Source organism: Prionailurus bengalensis, chromosome X (genome assembly GCF_016509475.1).
Source record: "Prionailurus bengalensis isolate Pbe53 chromosome X, Fcat_Pben_1.1_paternal_pri, whole genome shotgun sequence".
Classification (NCBI taxonomy): Eukaryota; Metazoa; Chordata; class Mammalia; order Carnivora; family Felidae; genus Prionailurus; species Prionailurus bengalensis.
This window is the reverse complement of record NC_057361.1, coordinates 14,025,458-14,045,020: the sequence shown is the minus strand read 5'-3', so window position 1 is coordinate 14,045,020 and position 19,563 is coordinate 14,025,458. Positions and strand designations below refer to the sequence as shown.

The following is a 19,563-nucleotide window of genomic DNA, read 5'->3' as shown; positions in this document are numbered from 1 at the left end:
CGTGCTATTCAGCCATCAGATCTGCTGAGGCTACAAGTTGGGATTTTCCAAGCAGCTTTAAGAAATTAATTCCATTAATTAAAATGAAATAAATGAAAAAATTCATTCCATTCCTCTGCGACCCCCCTCCCCGCATGCCCTCCAACGCCACCAAGTGTCGTGGTTTCACCACCTCTTAATTAGTTACAACACGAGCAGCCGCGATGGTTTCCCAGGTGTTTCCACCAGAATCTATCACTGACCTACTTTCTCTCTAGTTGCTTTACACTTCCCTGTACCCCAAAACCGGTCTGACAAATGGCTTGTTTTAGAGTCCCTTTATATTTGTTCCTGGAGGTTTGATCTTGGCATTTATTATTACATGACTGGCACTTTTGCCTTGGGGCCCATCATGCCGGATAATATACCAGAGTGAAAAAGCTTGTAAGCTCCCACTCATGTTCTCCTTCTTTCTCTCTCCTGTCTCTTTTCCTCTTTTATGCCTCCCTCCTTTCCTCCCTCCCTCCTCCCCTCCCCATTCACTCAATGCACTCTACATTCCAGCTGTCCATGAATAGAGTCTGACAATACCAGACAGCTGAGATTACTGGAAAATACTAAAAATAATTGCCTTTTGTTATTAAAGTCAGGACTAGGGCTGCTGTTCCCTCCCAGGAATTTGTAGTTTCCTGCAGGGATTCAGAGGTCTGTACCCCAGTGCTTTTTTTAGAACACGAAGGGCTATTTCAATAAACATGCCACTAAATTGACAACGTCGTCTTAAATTAATGTGTATTGTCTCTTTGTCCCATTTAGCTCTGACTGCTGCTTTTCTGGAATTTGCCATTGGAATATTTTACACACTGATCTCTTCCTGCTGTCCTCCACACCCTCTTTGACATTAAAGTCCCTTTTGAGATTCCAAGGGGATCAAGAGCCCTAAAACTCTCTGTCTCAGCTTCCTTACCCACGGGGGACCAGCCGCATCATTTATGTTTTCCAGTGCAATCTTTTTTAGTCAAGGTCTTGGGAAACCTAACTCAAGAGTCATCCTCCTTAGGGCTCTGGTATTAACAGGCTGCCTTTTGGCCCATGAGCTTTTTCTCTTTTAATGTTTATTTATTTCTGGGGGGGGGGGAGGGGCAGAGAGAGAGAGGGAGACACAGAATTCAAAGCAGGCTCCAGGCTCTGAACTGTCAGCACAGAGCCTGACGCGGGGCTCAAACTCACAAACGGCGAGATCATGACCTGAGACAAAGTAAACACTTAACTGCTCAAAAGGCACATTCTTGCCCTCCAGCCCCAGAGGTTTTGATTCTTCGTGTGGGATGTGGCCCAAGAACTGGCATTTTAACGGGAGCCCCGTGTGCTGCTTTGGGCCACATCTGGAGAACGCCTGATCGAGAATGACGATCACAAAGGTTTACACCAGGTCACGACGTCCCCACATCATCCGGTGGGTTTGACTTTATTAAGCAAAGGACTGCCCTGGAGTCATCACCCCAGCCCTGGTCCGTCTGAATAAACCGACTGTGAAGCTGTTCCCCAACGGTCTTCGATGTGACAAGGGGAGGAGACGCGGACAGTGTCATTCATTCCTCCAGCGTGCTTGCTGTTTAACGAGCAGTACACGAGTGGAAATCTATCAGTATTGCTTCACTAATTCTAACAAGCTACCGTTCGAACTTAAGGTGTTCATACTAGGGGAAAAGGGGTGCATGGTATGTGGGGGCTCTCTGTACCATCGTCTCAATTTCTCTGTAAGTCTAAAGACCCTTCTAAAAATAGGCTCTTTTTTTTAATTGTTATTTTTGAGAGAGAGAGGGAGACACAGAATCGGAAGCAGGCTCCAGGCTCTGAGCCATCAGCCCAGAGCCCGACGCGGGGCTCGAACTCACGGACCGCGAGATCGTGACCTGAGCTGAAGTCGGACGCTTACCCGACTGAGCCACCCAGGCGCCCGAGTAGGCTATTTAAAACAAACAAACAAACAAACAAACAAACAAACTGTGATACATGCTACCCACCAGAATGCCTTAAAGTAAAAAGAAAGTTCCAAGTGTTGGCAAGACTGAGCAGCACCAAGAAGTCCCCCACACTGCTGATGGGGCTGTAAGCTGATATGCCCACTTTCTAAAACTGCCTGGCAGGACCCACTAAGGCTACATATTTGTGTTCACTACGGTTTTGCACTTCTGAGTATATACCCAACAGAAACAGGTCCAGGAGCTCACCGAAAGATGCATACGGAGCCGCACTCACTATTCATAACCATTCCAGACTGGGTCTTAGCAAAATGCCCGTCAATTAAAAAACAACAACCGCCAAGTCGATTGTGGTATGTTCCCAGACTGAGATATTGCACAGCAGCGCAAAGAAAGAAACCTGAAGTATGTGCAGCAACAAAGGTAACACGGAGGGAAAGAAAGGACACACAGAAGAAGGCACGTCGTGTGATTCTACTTGTAAACAGTTCCAAGTAATCCGTGCCAATAAAAGCCAGGATAAGGGCAAAAGGTGGGGGGAGAGGTGAAAGAGCTTTTCTGGGGCCGGTGATAATCTGCTTGGGGCAGGGTTCCGGGCACGTGGGCGTGTTCCGTCTGTGCAAATTCACGGAGCTGTATACTTAGCATTTGTGCCTTTTTCTGTGCGGAGGTAGGTCACGGCAGTTTTTACAAAAGCAACTGATGATTTCGCTGGGGAAAGAATACAGAACGAACCAGCCTAGTGGGGTTACCCAACTAGACAGCCTCGGTCCGAATCCCACGGTTACCGCCTGTACGCTGCCTGACCCCAGGTAAGCCCTTACACCTTTTCTACCTCTACGTCCTCATCTGTAAAGTGGGGATGATAACAGTGCCTATGTCCTGGGGTCGTTGTGAAGATCGAATAGTTAATATTTCTGCAATACTTAGAAGAGCGTAAGGCCCAGAGTCGGTGCCATATAAGTGTTTGCTACATAAATGAGGCCATTTCTGTGTGTGGGGGGGATGCACGTAAAACTGATCTTTTAATAATGGCTACTCTAAAAGGAGACCGAAGAACAGTTAAGAAAATAAGAAGGGAGTTGAACTTATTTCCTAGGCAGAGTTCTTGATTATAAGGGAAAATATTATCTTGGCGCTTGGCCAATTCATTCTTGACTGGGAGTCTGGACTTCCAACAGGCTCCCGGGCACCGGTCCAGAGGCTTGACAACGAGCCACATTTGGGACTGCCAGAAACTGCCACAAAAGAGTCCGCCCAGAGGGCCTGTGGGAATCGCTGGGGAGGAGAGCGCGATTCAGTCAGGAGCCGCACCAGGCGCCACGCCAGGCCAGGCCGGAGGCCCCTGACGCTACCTGCCGGCTGGGGCAGGCCCTGGGCCCTCGCTTTTCCTCCAGCTCCCTGCCGGAACCTCCCCTCCCATCGCGGGGCTCCTCGAAACACGGCCCACCGGGCCGGGGGCTACCTTCACAGGCCGGAGAGGGGAAGCAACAGAACAGAGAGCAGGAGCGTCCTACCTTCCAGAATGGAGCCCGTGCACACCGCGGCACCCTCTCTCCGCTGAGTCTGTTCTCCCCTGAACACCCCTGGCGGACAAGGAACCCCCCCCCCTTTCAGGCCTCCTCCAGAGTCCCCACAATCAGGTGTCCATGGCAGGCTGCGACCCGCTCCCCCCCCCCCTTTGTGAGCAACCGGGGGCCCCAGGCAAAGCACACCTTCCCTCTCATCGAGTCCTCTGCTCCAGTGAGCTGAGCTCACCCTCTAAAGCCTGGGACGCAACAAAACCAACCCAAAGGACATCCATTTTTATCCCCAGTTAGAAGTCAATCTAACTCGGCAACCCGCCCCCCCCCCCGCAACCGGAGTAGCCCCACTGACTTTTAACTAGCTTCCTGCCTGTCTTCTTTGTCGCTCCTTCGCTAGCTCTTTTCCACACGCTCGCCAAAGAACAGATGAAGAGTGTCGCGTGCCCCGAGCCACGGGTGGCAGACCGGCTAGCTCGACGCGAAACCATATCCTTCCATGTCTTGGGCACACGGATTTCCCAGCCTCCTTTGCACGCTTGTGGGGTCATGTGGCAGCGCCGGCCAGACTATGGAGGTGCCCATCAAACTTGCCACGCTATTCTCCATGCTCTATGGTTTTGAGTTTTTTGGTTTTTGGGTGTGTGTGTGTGTGTCTGTGTGTGTGTGTGTGTGTGTGTGTGTGTGTGTGTGTGTGTGTGTGTGTGTTTTGGCCTCATCTGCCGGAAGGAGTTTGTGTTTCTGAACGCCTGCAGAACACAGGTCCCCTCCTCTTGGAATGTGACATGAGCAAGAAATAAACTTAATTTGTGTGAAGGCCTGAGACTTGGGGCGGTTCATACAGCAGTTAGCCTGCCCTGATGCACATGCCAAGTTCCAGCCTCTCAAACTTCTTTCTACAAGCCTGGACAACGCCAGCCCTCTCTCTCACTGGTTCCCCATGGAAAACATCTTTGACCTGTCTGCGTGTAGACCACACCTGAAGTATTTGCATCCACGTCCCATATTCTGACCCTCAACCTCCAACCTTGGTTCATGTTTCAACTTTTAAATCGACTTCCTGCCTGTTGGTAAAAACGTGCTGGTTGGAAGTGAACTGAAACTCTCAGAGATGGTACCCGATTTTCTCTTAACTGAGTCTTCAGGCCATATGCTCTGTGTGTCCATGGGGCACGTTGAGGGTATCTGAATTAACGACAAGAAACAGGCAGCTTTGTGGTAAACAGAGGCTGACAGACCTACGGACTGAGAAACGGAGTTGATTTATTATATTTGACTTTCTGAGATTCGGGGCTACCAGATTTCAATACATAGTGGTGAGTATAACAGATCGCCAGTGGTTTTTGTTGTTGGTGGTGCGTTTTTGTGGGTTTTTTTTGTTTTTTGCTTTTTTTGAGTGGGTGAGTAGGTGAGTAAATTATCTGTAATTTAAGCCCAGCTCAGAGCTCTGAACATCCTTCAGTCAATTCTTACTTGGCAGGAAATTGGAGCTCTTACTGCTACATAAAATTCACTTTGCCATTATTAAAGAACCAACACAAGTAACTGTTTGACTCAAGTTAACATTCACTCCTTGGAATAGATGATGAGTAAATATTTACCCACTGGCATAGCTGTTGAGTAATTGCCCATTAAGTAAGTTAAATGTTAATCACTTATTTCTGGATCGAATAATTTCAACATGATCCTATGACTAATCCTTAATGTGTAAGGCAAGAAAAAAAAAAGCTCACATCCGTTCATTTCTTTCGATCTTGACCATAAAGAAAAGCCTACTCTTAGGAATGTCTCAAATTAGACACATAACCAGGTTTCACTCCCTTAGCACTCAAAGCCAGCTTGATGGCTTTTTCATTGTTCTTCACCCAAAGAAACCTTGACCTCAGGTTAAGTATTAACAGGACTGGAGAAGGAAGTGTCGGATGGGAGTTTAGCGGGAAGGGGGGACATGTGAACTAAGACAACAACTAAAACTTGGGGACAGAGGACAGAAAATATAACCTAGACGTCATGATGTTGGCTGTCCTACATCAAAGGGAGCTGTTGCATGATAATTGCCATTAAAGTAAAAACCTTAGGCTACACTTTACCAAGAATGTTAAGTTTTGACTGAGTCAGAGGGGGACCCCAGCAGTAGACGGCCAACAAAGAATGAGTGGGGAAAGTCTCTAGACTGGCAAGCTCATGGGAAGGATCCCTGCTTGGTGTCCCCTCTCCTTCAAAGAAGGAAACTTCAGTTGGACTATCTCCACTCATCAAGTCAGTCTGCATCCGGACGGGAAGGGCAGTGGCCAAAATCCAGGCAGAAATTTTGCATACATGCCACTCCAGCAGGGGCCTAGATGGTAGTTTGGTGGGGACAGTGGATACTGTTGATGCCCTACCCACGGCCTCTTAACTGGGTGGGGATCCCCTCCCCCAGATGCTATAGTATTGGCTGTTAACAGCACCCAACAGTCGCTCCTTCTCTGGAGAGATGCCCTGGGTCAGTGGGAATTACCTAGCCCAGAAGGTTAGGCTCCCTTCCCCAAGGGCAGCCCCATAGCTAATAACTGACTGATTCAGTGATACAGAAGGCCGGTCCCCTAGCTTCAAGGTGGGATCAACTCTGGTGCAATTCCTGCTCCTGTGTGAGATGAGTCGAAAGTGAGTGTCTAGCTGAGACCACAGACAGACTTAGGTCTTTCCCCCTTGCCCTGGCCTGCTTCCCTGACTCCCCTTTTCCTGAGAGCACTCCCTCAATGAAGCATGTGCACAGGAATCGACGTCTCGGTTTCTTCTCCTGTTCTTTTTCTGAACCTGAGCAAAGACGGTAGGACAGGCAAAACATTTGGTCTCCTTTCACTGTCTCCAGTGAATTTTTTAGCGGAAGTTGCCCTGTGGACAGGTGGGGTGGATTGATCCCAGGGATGCCCCAAGCAGAACGGAGACAGGACAACCCGCCTCACTCCTTCTTACCCGTGACTGAGTTCCCTTTGGAGGAGAAGCCTGGGATTGCAGGAGTGCCTGCTACTTCTTTCCTCCCTCCATGGATCCACACCCTCCCCTCATCTGCCACCCACCCTCCAATGTATATCCAAGTGAAAACTCCCTTTTGCCATCAGATTTTCTTCTGAATAGTGACCCCTTGCCTCTCAGAAATGTATTGGGTTAGTGACTCTCTTCCTCACTTCTACACTGGTATGAACGGTTTGTGCGATAGGTATGCCTGCATTGCATGACATACAGGAAAGGACTTGACTATAAACGGTACGTGAACTTGGGCAAGTTCTTCAACCTTTCTGATCGTGGATTTCTCCATCTGTAAAATGGTATTAACAAGGCCTACCTCACAGAGTGTTGTGAGGATTAAATGATATAAAAACTAGATGCTCATTGGTATACAACAGGTGCTCACTGGTAGACTATCTGGGATACAGTAGGTTATTAGTGGGAATTTTCTTAAAAGATCAACAAGATGCTTAAAAAGACTAAAAAGCAAAACCCTACTGTTGGAACACAGAGATACATAAGCATCCCACCTCAGGTCAGTTTCTGTCATCCATCCACCCACCCACCCACCCACCCACTCATCCACCCTTCCTCCCATCCATCCATCAAAAAAAACCCCTCAGTCCTCCTTGTGAGCCATGTATTGGGGATACAGAAGCAAATCAGACTCCATGGGAGAAGCTCACTGTGAATTGCCGGTGAAAGATACAGGCCACTCTCACTGGGAATTGAGGAACACTGGGATAGAGGAGGAAGCAGGAGACTCGGGGGTGAGTTGTACACTGAGGAGTGATTTGTTTTAGAAGTCCTTCCTGTGTAAAGGATCCTTGCACTCCCACACCCAATGAAACTAGGTATCCCTTGGGATTTGATGGGACGTTCTCTCCCATTAGGTTGCTGCTGCTGCCTGGAAGAGGCCCCCAAATCAAGTTCCGAAACATTGGGACTTCCGGGCTGGCCCTCTTCATGTGGCCTGGGAGCTCCTGTTTGCCTGAGGACCAAAGGAATGACTGCTCCCGAACATGTTCCCTCCCAGTGAGCCTACTGGGATTCTTAATCCCAGTGAGCCATTGGGATTCTTAATCCACTTAGGATATTAATAATAAATAGTAAACTAATAATATAAAAAAAAAGCAGGAACTACTTTGAGGAAATGTCTACCAAGGGCAGGTAGAGTTCTAGGTGCTTGACACATATTCGTTTCTCATGGCCCCAACAACTCTGAAAGGTGGGTCTTATATCCTTCTTTCAGAGCTGAGGAAACAGAAGGTCAAAGACACCCAAGGTTACAAATGGAGTAAGAGATGTGATTTAAACCCGTGTCCTACTTCAAGGTCTGTGCTCATTATAACTTTTGTGTTTTAATAAGCATAGTCTTGTATTAACTCTGTTGGTTTTTTTCCATTTATTTGTTTAATGACCTTGGCCAAGTTTAAGAATTTCCTTATTATTTTTTTTTGAAGAGAGGAACTAAGGTTCTAATGGAGCATTTCTAAATAACCCCTAAAGTAGATAGGACTTTACAATGAAACTCTACACACTCATCACACATACTCAACAACCATCTAAGGCCCATCTGCCCCATTTACACCCCTATCCATTTTCTTCCTCCTAGGTTGGCCATGCCAAAAATCAAACCCTATAGCTCTGGCTCCAAACCCCTCACCATGCTGGTCTTTATTTCTTTTCCTAGCACAGCACATCCCAACGCCCACTTAAAAAAATTTTTTTTAATGTTTTTTTTATTTTTGAGAGAGAGACAGAGACAGAGAATGGGTGGGGGAGGGGCAGAGAGAGAGGGAGACACAGAATCCAAAGCAGGCTCCAGGTGCCGAGCTGTCAGCACAGAACCCGACGCGGGGTCGAACCATGAACTATATAAAAACATGACCTGAGCATGAAATTGGGCGTTTAACCAACTGAGCCACCGAAGCACCAACCCCCCAACAAGGTCCACTTTAAACGATTTCTTATGTGTATTTCTCTCTTTTCTTAAAAATTCACTGTCAAAACGAATAAAATGATAGAATATTCAAATTGACTGCAGAGAGCATTTCAGAGCTTATCCTCATATTACCAATTGTGCAGCAAAGTTCTAAGGTACCATCACTATGCTACCCTGGTGATTATTGAGACGATGTTAGAGTGCAATAAAATTGAAAGCACTTTTGCTCTAGCAGAAATAAATATATAACCAAATAAATGGCTCGCCAATTGGGGAGTACAAGTTGTTCTTTTTCTTCCCCTTAATTACCTCTCAGTGGAACATTCTAGAATGCCCAGGGGGTAAATTTCCACTAATCTTCAGGCCTCTCTAAAAGCCAGTGCCAATACAGAAGTTAAATATAGAACAATATCCTATAAACAAAGTCCTGAGTCTAAGGACCCAAATGATTCAGACATTATTTTCATTCATGGCTTACAAAGAAAGTAACATGAATTGTGTCAATGGTCCCAACACCTCTAGAGAGTATTATGTTGGAATACAAAAGACACAGAAGATTATCTTCAAGGAATTTATAATACAGCAGAGGGTATGGAATATGCCCAAATCAAATGATAGAGATATAATAGGAATACAGTGACAGTTACATACATAGACTAATGATCATACATAGCTACACACACACACACACACACACACACACACACACACATACACACAGTGTGATGCCAACACAGAGAAATACAAGACTACCCAGGAACAATGAGAATCTGAAGCGTTAGTGTTGGTTTCAAGTCAGCCACCTGAGGGATGAAGGCAGCCTGAGGGAAATAGGGGAGGCTGCTGGACGAAATTCTCAAGGTTGGAATGGGTTCCATTCTTAGATCAGCCAGTAATGAATCATTTCTCTAAGCCACTTGGCTTTACTGGAGCTCAGTCTCTTTGTTTCTAAGGCTCCTTCCAGCTGTAACATTCTATGATGCCATGAAGACCAGACCCGCTTGGAAAACAACCCACAAGGACACTTTCCCACAGTATGGGCTTGTGAGACAAGCAACGTGATCAAGGCTCACACAGTAGTTGCTATGGCTCACAATTTAATAAACAGTTATTACAAAACCAAGCAGGACCGAGTGCCTTTGACACGGGCATGAAGGCAGAGCGGGTACCCACCCCAGCTGGTAGACACGGAAGATTCCTTCTTTGTTAGAGATACTATGGGAATAGTGCTGACCGATGTTTTCCTACCTGTTACGGGGTCTTCGACTTTAATCTGCAAGTATGCAGCAGTGTCTGAACATTCTGGTTTGGCTAGTAGAACTTGGACTTGGTTCTGAAGCACAAACATTGCTGCGTTGACACCTCTTGGCCACCAGAGAGCTCTATGCATCCAGCCAGAGGCACCTACTGGATCAGCAAGCACGCGTTCATAAAAAGCAGGCTTGCCCTGCAGTCCCTGCGGCATGGAGGACAGGTTCTATTGTGATTTCTGATACCTGCCAAATGTACTCATCTGCCCCATCACCAGCACCTCCGGCTCTGCCCCTCTGCCTTTTGCAACATGGCACTTGGTGCATTCAGGAGGCAGAGGTGGTCAACGTGGGTACCAGTTCTCCACGCCGGTCGAATGAATTCCTAGCTGTGGGGCAAGAGAAGCCGGGGCCTTCAGACTTACTGGTTTTATTGGTGGCTGCCAGCACTGGGGGCCATGTGTAACGCAGCACTCAGGACAACGTCTTGTTGCGGGCTTTCTGTGGTGGTAGCTTTCTTTTTCTGCTCATAAAAATAACATGCCAAACATGGAAAAGGCGGAAAACACAAACTAGTATAAAGAAGAAAATGGCAACAATCCATCATTCCACGAACCAGAGAAAATAACTGAATAGATTTGGACAGATTTCCTTCCAACCTTCTTTTTCTTGTGGGATGTGTGAGTATTCTTACAAGTTGATTGGAGTTGAGGCATCCGGATTTTTTGGGTAATCTTTCTAACCTGATATTTTCTCTTAATTTTGGAAGTGTTTTTCCATATCATTACAGGTACAATGCAAGATAACCTGTAGAATTCAGAGCAGCACCGAAGAAGATAAAACCCCCCTGTGTTTCCAGTACCCAGAGATAATCATTTTCACATTTTGGTGTTTTCCCTTCCAGTGACTTTTCTAAGCATGATAGTTATTTACTGTTACAAAACTGGGACCATGTTGTACATACTGTTTCGTTGGCTGCTTTTTTCACATAAATATTCTATCGTGATCATTTTCCCTACATCATCAAATATCCTCCCCAAACCGGATTCTTAATATCTGGGTAATATTAAAATATCTGAGTCAAGCTTAATTCGCTTAATGACTTGTCTGCTGTTGGTTATTTGTGCTGATCCCAATACCTTTTACTCCAATACCATCATGATGAATAACTTTATACTAATTATACCCCATGTTCACATCATCAATTATCCACCCAGCATAGATTCTTAGACTTTGAATTGCTGGGTCAAAGGGCTTGAACATTTCTAAAAGACACATTCCAATGGCCACACTGTCCCCCGGAAATGTCATTATCAGTTCATAGTCTCATCAGCACTACCTGAAAGTCTCTGTGCCATCCACACTGCCCACACCGGGGATTACTGATTTTAAAAGTCCAGGTCCATTTAATACACACACACACACACACACACACACACACACACACACAGTTATGCCTCACTGAACATTTAAAACTTTGTGTATTGGCCACTTTTATCTCTTCATTTGTGAGTTACCGAGAACCTGATAAGTATCTACCACTGTGCTGCACATTAATGACAATTATCACTGTCTTCCAAAGAGCCGTGCAGATAAATGCCATTACCTCCCTTTTACAGTCGAGGATACTGAGCTACAGAGAGCTTAAGTGTCTTCCGGAAGACACACAGCAAGTGCATGACAAAGTAAGGCTTCGAGTTCAGATCCGTGATCCCCAGTCTCATGCTCTGCTGAGGACGCCACGTTGCCTCTCTGAGAAATGTTTCAAAATGTGCTTCTATCGAGGAGAGAAGATGAAAGAATTCCTGTGCTATCTGTGTAAGAAATGTCTACTTGAACCGCTGTAAAGGAGAGACAGGATGAGTGAGAAAACCTTGCAGACCTTTTTACAGCTGTGCAATCCAACTGCGTCCTTTACACAGATGAGGACTCTAGGACCCCGAGGAGTTAAGTGACTTGCTAGCTATGGGTTTGACCAAAAGATGGGGTAAAGAGGCCAAGAAAATACAAACAGCACAAAACCCCGACAAGCTCTCTCATGCCACTCTGTCTTTACGCACCGGGTTTCCTGTTTGGATTTCATCCCTCATCCGCCTGGTGACTCAGCTAAAATGTCAGGTCCTCTACAAAACCTCCCATCATTTTTCAAGGCAGAATGAACTGTCTCTGTACTCCGTGAGTATCTGTACTTACTGCATTATGAGCACTTTCTGCATTGTGTGGCCGAGATGTCTAATTGCCCTGCACATTTTTTAATCCCTTCCCTTCCATAGGGATCGTAGGGACGGGGCTGATGATGGAAAGTGGCTGTCTAGACAGCGTGGCTTCCCAGCACCCCAGCCTCGCGTCTCGGTGTGGCCGTGTGACTTGTTTTGGCGAATGGCAGGTGAGTGGGGCACGGCCTTCTACTGCCCCTGCCTTGCTTCCTACTTGCGAACTCTGTTGTTGGAGAATATGATAGTCGGAACAAGACCATCACAAGCCTAAGGACAAAAAGCCAACACGATGGGGACGGCAGAGCAAAAGCGTGGGAGGAAGCTGGTGTGAACAACAACGTCCAGCTACTAAATCAACTCTAGAACCGCCTACCTTCAGACATTAGATCTTGTGAGATAATTAAATATCGTTATCACGTAAGCCACCATTAATTGGATATTCTGTCCTTGTGGTCTAAAGCATCCCACTCCTGTCTTTGATTATTCACCTCTGTCTTTCACCAGATTATTAACTTTTAGGAGCATCCTTCGCATTTAATTCACCTTTGTATCCTGTTCCCCGGGGCCTATCACAAAGCCCTACAGGGGCTCAACGAACATTCCCTGAATGGAATCCGCCAATCGTGTTCAATTTTGGGAAAAGATAGTGCTATGCCTAACGATTCCTGATTTCCACGGGCCAATTCCTATAAGAACCCATTTACTTAAGCCAAACTCTTCCAACTGTGGCTCCATGAAGCTCCCTGCCATTCACACAGGCGGGTACAGAATTTGCTAGGCAAGGGTTCATTTACTGCTTGTTAATTAGTCAAGTGCTGAGTGTAGCACATGACTCATTTTTACATTATTCACACAACTGCGCGATTAGCATTTTAAAAGGTTTTCCAGGAGGCTGGCCCAAGTAAGTTTATCTTGAAAAATGACACAAAAGGAAAAGAATAATTAACAAATCGGTTCCCAAGCTTTTAGTACGTGGCCAAGGAACTGATTTTTTGCTGGACTTGAACCTCAGGGGTCCTGGCCCTACCCTCAGGGCAGCAGACCTGGTAGGGAAGGGAAGGGAGGTTTCGTGCTTGGCAGTGGTACCTGGTTTTCATACTCCTCAGTTCAACAATTAACTCAGGTACTCGTTCAACTGACTCCAGTTCCAACGAACTGGACAGTGACCAACTTGGTAGTTTGTTTTTGGAAGAAGGTAAAGAAGCACGTGAGAGGCAGCTCATCGCCATTATTAAGTGAAAAACAAAGTGCATTCTTTAACACAGATTTGCAGTTGCTGCAGAAATTAATTAATCAATAAGCTGATATCTGCCGCTGTATTTGTATCTTCCCCTAGAAGCTTCAACAGCTTAATCCACACTGGCCTGGGTGTTAGGAAATCCCCCATGTACGCCCACCCTACCCCCGCCCCCTACGATTCACTAATCTACAAGGTGACCCCAGGCAAGTCACTTAAGAACTTAAGAGAGAAATCCTGTTACCATTCCCTGTCCTGTGAACCTCAGAGAGTTCGGGAAAGAGACCTAATAAGCCTGCATAAAGCCTACAGCACAGTGAAGAGATTTATTTCAGGGCTACTCTGCCATCTTGGCGGCAGAGCAGTGGCGTCGCGCGTCTCCCTGGTGTCGCAGTGCTTTGTTTATGGCATCTCAGCCCAGCTTCCCAAGTCCTGATGGACAGGCAGGGCCGATTAGAGGGCTGAGCTAAGGAGGTCATGGCTTCTCCTCGGATCAGGGGTCAAGCGACATGAGGGGCACTCTCGGACCTCAAGTCAATGGCTGTGTTTGCTCACAGAAGGTGGCCCGGGGGGTGTGGCTAAAATGGAGAACCTGATCTCTTTACTGAAAAAAGCAACTGACACCGTATCCTGTCACTCTGTCAATTCCCTGTGGGTCTCTAGCCACATTTTTCTCTCAGGCATCTATCTTATTATTAGCAAATGCTCTTGTGGTGACTCTGGGTTTATCCTTTTCCTTCGTAAGCGTTGAGGCAGCTTTTTACACGTGTGCTTTGAGTTCTCGCTGGCTCGAAGTCCCTCGAGGGCGGTGGCCAGTCTTCTGACTCTCCAGCAGCCGCCCGCAGTGCAGCCAACAACGCGACAGCGTGACCCGTTATCACATCTCTCATTCCCCCAAAATAGCTCTGGAGGGCAGGGACTTCCAGCCTCATTTTCTTAAATAGAGGACACACCTGGGGCACAGAGAGGTTAAGTAACTCGTTCCGGGCCACACATGGCAGAACCGGGACAAGGAGACAGGTTCTCGGACTCTTTCCCTGGACTTCGAACGTCAAGTTATCGAACAAATACCCCCGGTTTTGAAGGCAGACAAAAAAGCATGCACGGTCTGCTCATGCCTTTTGTCAGATGCCTCAGAGGTGATTTCTTCTGCTCCCTGCGTACAAACAACCACACGGATACACTCTTACTCTGGTTTTCAGAGCAAACTGGCAAAACCAACACACTCGCTCTTTTCCCCCGCTTCATTTAAAAAAAAAAAAAAGAAAACTAAACTAAAAACCCAACTGATTTTCCATCCACTCATCTAATAGAAGATCTTGGTTCCCTCTTCCGTCGAAGTCAGTCAGAGCTATTCTTTCGGCCATAAATCTTCCCATCACATTCCCAGGTAGGAGAGCAGCCTCTGGGCGACGGCACCCAAATTGAGGGTCCAGGGGCTTGCAAGAGAAGCAATGACCTTATCGGTCAGGTCCCTCCTGGGAGCAAGAAGCCCGTTCCAATTCTTTCCCTCTCCCACTCAAGAAAGCCTAGCATTTCTTAGAAGCCATGAAGGAAATCGAACCAAACTGAATCCTGCTGAAGAAAACCAAATCAAAGGCCAGGCTTCCTCACTCACGCGGGCCCTATCCTGAGTGAAAGTGCTGTTGGCAAAATACTGCTCACTGAGGCCTGGCCCCACGGTTAAAGGTCTGAAGCTAGGAAAGACGCAGCATCAGCACCGATGCATACAGAAAGTACATACTACTGACAACCGTAGCTAATATTGGTTTAGCGAGAACACACGTCCGACATTGTACTTAATCCCCACAAGAACCCTATGGGATTAGGACTAATATCACCCCCCTTTTACAGATGAAGGAACCGAGGCCCAGGAGTCGGGAAGTCTGGCCAAGGCCACACAGCTAGAGCAGTAAACCATGGTTAACTTCGGGCAATGATTCGGACAGGGGTAGCTGCTTTCCACTTTTTAAAAATCGTATACATTAGTATTTTATCTTTATCACTTGATTTGCCACCAGCAAATAACTACATTGCCTTTTAAATGAAAAAGATGTAGCCAGACCGTAAGGTGAGCCTAATTCAGACTAAATGAGAAAGTGGTAAGTCCTCACGTTAGCGACAAATAAAAAATATAAAATATCATAATGTATGGTTTTATTTTGAGAGAGGGAGAGAGAGCACGAGCAGGGGAGGGGCGGGGGGGGGGAGAGGATCCCAAGCAGGCTCTGTGCCATCAGCGTGGAGCCCAATGTGGGGCTCAAACTCACGAACCACGAGACCGTGACCTGAGCCGAAATCAAGAGTCGGATGCTCAACCGACTGAGCCACCTAGGTGCCCCTATAAAATATTATAAAACAAAATACAATTTTTCATCTTTAAGTATCGGACTGGGTCAACCAAGGACCACACAGGACAGTTTCCTAGGGCAACCGTTTGTTCGTGAGGAGGTACTTGAAAGTGGGTACCCCTTCGTGACTGGGGATGCCTAAAAAGCTGGATCTTTGGAAGCATTTGGAGCATTCTCCCAGCACTCCCGGCGTTATTCTTTTCCTGGTTCTTGGAGAATCAACATCCCAAATCCCACACTGGTGGCCTCCAGTCTAATAAGATGCATTCACGTCACACGGACAGAGCAGGTGAATAACATTCACGGATTGCTGCCAAACCCAACGTCGCCTTCGGTGCCCCCTCTTTTCGCAAAACAAAACTTTGTGTGGCTGACACCGATGCGCACAAAGACCAGCGAGAGGCCCACAAAGGCATAGGGCCAGAGGAAAAGGAGAAACCAGACACCCGGCTCCTCTGCCCAGGAAGCAGAGAAGCGGCCACACGGGGCCGGGCGCCCCACACTGCCCACCTACTTCCTCCCTCCCCAGAGGAGGGGCCGACCCCCCTTTGTCCTCCCTCCTCAGAGCCTGGCCCCGGGGTGAAAGTTGAAACCCCGGAGGAAGTTCAGCGTAGTGGGGATTCAATTACTCGGGAAGGACAGACTTCCTTTGAGTCCCTGATTTTCAAATCGTAGGATCTAGAAAACTCGGCCACCCCACCTCTGCTCACTGCCCATCATCCCCTCAAAAGGAAAGCTTCTTGTCTTCTTCCACAGACACAGAATAGCCTGTCTCAGTGACTGACTTATCCACTTGGATCAGAGCGCCTCTTCTGCGCCAACTTCCAACTCTCTCAGAAAACAAAGAGAGAGGAAGAAGAATCAGGGACATCTGCTGGTTGCCACATCCATCTGCGTAATTGGATCAATAATCTCCATTTTGGAAACGGCCTAAATATATTTTTCCATGAATATTGTTCTAAAAAACTCAGTGAGAGTCAACTTACAGCTCACCAAACAGCACAGGATTTTCACTCCAGATAGGTTATCCCTACTCAAAACCAACAAAGGATACTCTACAGGGAAATCGTACAAGAACTGTGGACGCGAAGGGGGGCAGGCAGGCTGGGGCAGCGTGAAGACCGACTTCCCTTATTTCCTTTCAGGGGCCGGCACGTGCTGGAAATTCCTCCCCCAACTGCCACTCAGCTGTACCCTCACAGGATGCACTCGTGTAATGCGTTTGCCGGAAATCATTTGTCTGGGTGGCCACGCCTGGTGGACATTGCCATGCTAAATGAGTCTGGCTCAAAATTAACCGCCCCGGATCATTCCTTTGAACACAAGATGGCTTGTTTAGGGAGGACGGGAGAGGAAAGATTTGTGCAAACACCTGGAGTCCACGCAGCTTTCTATAGCCTCCACGGCTCCTTGAATACCTGCTGAAAAAAAACGAATGGCTGGATTTGGAGGCATTACTTGCCGAGAGACGCATCTGTGACATCTCCGCATCATGCACCTCTGCCTGACAGTCTGTTGTCTGATTCTCTTCCCTAGAAGAGAGGGTCCATGAGGTCAAGGACCTTACCTGATGAGTAGCTTATTGTACCTCTAACACCTAGGATTATATAATAAGTGTCGAATGAATATTTGTTGAATATTACTCATGACCAACTCAGCCATGGGAGATCATTGGAGAGTAGCACTCTGAACGGCATGGAGAAAGAGCCTCGTGGAATGTTCTACTCCTAAGGCCATAAAACAAATGTTCAGATGCTTTCCAGAGCAATTAAATCCCAATCCATCGTAGGAAGACCGGTGACTCAAGCAGGAGGTTGGCACACGGCCCCAGAGGGAGTCACAGCATGGTCTCGTGGGCACAGGATCCTGGTGAAGTTAGCTCAGACTCGCAGCTAAAGCCCTGCTTAACCCAGCGGCTGTCACTAGCGTGCACCCGTTTGGGTTTGCGTGCCTGCCGGCGGGCACACACTTTGATGACCTGGATTTATTACCTTAGTTTTACAGAAGGGGAAACTGAGGCACCCAGAGACGAAGTGACGTGATCCAGGTCAGGCAGCAGGAAACACTGCAGAGGCAGGACTTGCCCCTGAACCCTGACAGGCCCAGGGGGTGTGCCGTCCTCCTCCATGTCTGAGTGGCCTTGGCACTCCAGGAAAAGCTCAAAGGTGTCTCTCTTCTCAAAGCCACCAGAAGAGTAGCTCTTGTCAGCTGCCCCTCCCGCCAGTTGGACATTCTGTCTTCTCTGCTTGCGTGGAGTCCAGAGGGAACATTGCTACACAACTTTTTTTCTTTTAATCCCCTGTGGTATTTCAACCTTTCTTGGAAAAGAAATACATCAATTCTTAGTCATCCCTCCTAAGTAAAAGGGCACGAAGGAAGCCACAGAGTTTTCTAAACTCTCTAAATTCTGGCCAGCGTTTCAACTTCACCTCATACCAAATCTTCTTCCCAGAAATGCCCCTAGGAGTAGAATACGTGGCCGATTTGAGTTTTATTTCTTCACCCCGTTTTCCCCGTGGTGGGTCCGAAAGGTGGGGGAACAGCCCAAAAAGCAGGTAACGGAAGAGAAAAGAGGAGGCAAGCGAGGGAACGGAATTAACGCAAGGCCTACATACCAGCCCCCGAAAACCCAAGCATGTGACTGAGCTACGCTGGCCTTACGGGTCCAGCCCAGCAGCCCCGTGGGGAAAGGGAGGGTGAGACGGGGCCCTGGGCAACTCTCAGCAGAGCAAACAGCACAACCCCCTCACTCTGCAGTTCCGGACCCTTCTTTTTTTCTGTTTTGGGGAGAGAGATTAACGTCACTAAATAATAGAAGACCTACATTCTTGAAAATTTAATGACTGTCCTATATCAAGCAGCTGTCAAATTTATTTGCTTGTTTTCCTGACAAAGTGTTTCATCCCAAATGTTCACAGGGGATCTTGCCTTCATCAGTCTCAAGTCACCGAGAGGGGGGTGAGAGGCAACCCGAGAAAGCAGGAATTCCCAATTTCCTAATTAACCCGTAAATTCCGAAGACCAGGTCAGCCCACCTTCCCCCACCCCCCGCCCCACCACCCCCCACCCTACACGATTCCACAGAATCATGGAGCAGAGGACAAAGCAGCCAAAGACAGTCTCCTTGTACTTGGTTGGAATTATTAGCCAATTCCAACAGGATTCTTTTCTTTTTTTGAATTTATTTTGAGACAGAGACTGCTCGAGTGGGGGAGGGGAAGAGAGAGAGAGAGAGAGAGAGAGAGAGAGGGAGGGAGGGAGGGAGGGAGGGAGGGAATCCCAAGCAGGCCCTGCACTGTCAATGCAGAGCCCGATGAAGGGCTCAAACCCACAAATCATGAGATCATGACCTGAGACCTGAGCTGAAACCAAGAGTCGGACGCTTAACCAACTAAGTCACCTATGCGCCGCCCCCCCGCCCCAACAGGGTTCTAATGTGTGCCTTTGGCTGGTCCCCCTTCCTTCATTTCACTGCACGACTGCTGGTCCTGATGCCCAGAACACACTCTGAGGTAGTTTTGGCTCCTCTCCTCCTGGCCCCCAGTCTCTCCTCCCATCTCTGAGCAAGGATGGGGGGCTCTCCACTGTGAACCCTTTGTGTAAATGCCCATTCCTTCCCCGGCACCAGCTCTCCCCTCTCCCCTCAACCACTGACTGTGCCCAGTTCTCTGTCCACATTTTCACTCGTCTCAGGAAAGGGTGGCAGAAATAGGTCCTGTCCCAAGTAACCTGAGCTTTGCCCTTAACCAGTGATGCCACTGTGTGGGGATATCAGAGTTGGCCCTTGTCTGCCTGGTAACCCTATCCAAAGCAGCATCTTGGAGACCATCCCACCTCTAATATTATGTCAGCATGGTCCCAGAAGGCAAGAGAAGGTGAAACTCAACTTTCTCCACTGTGCATAAGAGCCACCCTTAAAACTAATGATTAAACTTCATTTTTAATTACAGGGGAGTTTGAACTAGGCATGCTCTCCAATTTCCTCCCTGCCCTTCCTGCCCCAGTGGTCCTGACTATGGCAAGGATGGCCATTAAAGTTCAACTGGATTTCAAACAGAGAGGTAGGTCCTAACATGCACGCATCGT

The 19,563-nt window shown here is 47.6% G+C and overlaps 1 protein-coding gene and 1 long non-coding RNA gene across 3 annotated transcripts in view; one reads left to right on the top strand and one right to left on the bottom strand.

The window, feature by feature from the left end:
- Window positions 1-19,563, bottom strand: part of NHS (NHS actin remodeling regulator) — a 339,891-nt gene that overhangs the window by 137,028 nt on the left and 183,300 nt on the right. The gene's annotated exons all lie outside the window — the stretch shown is intronic.
- Window positions 1,953-12,307, top strand: LOC122477233. Its single transcript, XR_006295658.1, has 2 exons — window positions 1,953-2,776; window positions 3,146-12,307. It is a non-coding gene; the product is annotated as an uncharacterized LOC122477233 (long non-coding RNA).